Source organism: Sinocyclocheilus rhinocerous, unplaced genomic scaffold, assembly GCF_001515625.1.
Source record: "Sinocyclocheilus rhinocerous isolate Xijiao unplaced genomic scaffold, SAMN03320098_v1.1 scaffold929, whole genome shotgun sequence".
Classification (NCBI taxonomy): domain Eukaryota; kingdom Metazoa; phylum Chordata; class Actinopteri; order Cypriniformes; family Cyprinidae; genus Sinocyclocheilus; species Sinocyclocheilus rhinocerous.
The window spans coordinates 322,196-324,164 of NW_015652158.1; positions in this window are offsets into that span (position 1 = coordinate 322,196).

The window sequence follows — 1,969 nt, forward strand, 5'->3', positions numbered from 1 at the left end:
TGGAGACCTGGAGACGCTCAAGCGTTTTTCTCGGGTGACAGCATTTATTGCCAAATTCTTCAGTTTAGTAATCAATCTGGCTGTCTGAACTCTCAGAGGTTTGTCTGTATGATTCTCTCCCAACTTTATAATCATCTTTGAATTGATCCCTAAATTGAATTGATTGTTATTTGAATTGGATCTCCAAGATTAACAGCCGACAAACATTTCAGGGAATGCAACAGAGATAGTTGGGGTATAACGGTACATATTACAGACGTCATGTTTCGGTTCATGCCGTCTGATGACGAATACAGGCGATCAATCCAGAAGGGGGCACGCGATAATGCAACGCTAACCGTCACAACAGGAAAGAGCAGAAGAACAGATGATCTACGCTCCAATCCAAAATAAGAAATCATGAGTTTGGGAAAGTTTCTGGTTGATGCACCGGCTATTAATCTGAACCATTTTTCTTTTTGTTTTGTTTTGTTTTATTGTGGCTGATCTCTATTCCAGAATTGCACACAAACTGCATTGCAATCATTTCCCAAAATGTAATTTGTGTGGAAGTCTGTAAAGAAGAGAAAACACTCTAGCAGGCAGAGCAAGCTCACTGTTTGCGATGCTCAAAATATAGGAAGACATTTATATGAATGTATCTCTGAGAGGAACTGACCATCTTCAGAAATGTTTCGACGGCATGTTCTTTTCCTCTTACCTTCATATAATGCATATTAAAGTAGTGTTTATAAGCGCAGCTGCTTTGTTTACAGCGGTAACCAAGGAAACGCTGTATCTTTGCTGTTCCATAAGCGCCACCTGCTGTCAGAGAGTGAATTTGCATTTTCATTCAGTCTGTCTGCTGTTTTTGTGTTGTGCAGGTGTCTTATGTAGCATAATTTCACAAAGCTAAAGTCAGACTGTTCTGTTTTTGCTTCAAATCTTGAAATTATACAATCTAATTCAAATCAAAAGCAACTGCACGTGCTACATCTATGTAGAATACTGTCTGTTCAAAATAAATTATTCCTAACATATTTCCTTTGTACTGAACTAGATGGTAGATGGATGGATGGACGGACGGACGGACGGACGGACGGATGGATCCTCGGGGATGAAGGCATTGCATTTTTAAGTGCTTTGTGTTTTTTCCTTGGAATATAAATCATCATAAAACAGTGTAAATGTGAACTCTACGGCTGATTACTGCTGCACTCACTCCCAAACGGTCACTCGCAGCAGATAAACCACTCGAGATGTGAACTTCATGGCATTTCCTCCAGCTAAAGAACATTGTGCATCAAGGATTTTCAAACTTTTTGATGCCAAATATGACCTTTGCTAAAAAAGGTAGATATGTACATCTATAAAGACCCATTTATATGGTGCAACACAATAACAAATTGTAATAAATTAAGTAGAAGTGTAAATATGAGTAAAATAATCTCTCACACTGAAAAGTTCAAAATTGACTTTGAAATTTGATATTTATCATAAATAATTACAAAGAAATGGCAAGTAACACATTGAGCTAAATGTGACATTTTAAAGCATAAAGACTAAAATGACATGTTCTTGTAAAACATACTCCAATAATCTTTGTTTCATTTACAACATTTGATTTGTACATTACATTTCATTTTTACAGTGTACTGTCAGATATACAATCTACAATCAGTAACAATAATAAGAAAGATATACATATATTTTATTATATTTTTATATTCCAAAAAAATGCTATTTACATTTTTTCTCTGACCTTTTTCAAGCTGTTGTTCACACTGTAGTGTGACTGAAAAAGTAAACGACAACAACAACAACAACAATGATAATAATAATAATAATAACAATAATAATAATAATAATAATAATAATAATAATAATAATAATAATAATAATAATAATAATAATAATAATAATAATAATAATAATAATAATAATAATAATAATAATAATAATAATAATAATAATAATAATAATAATAATA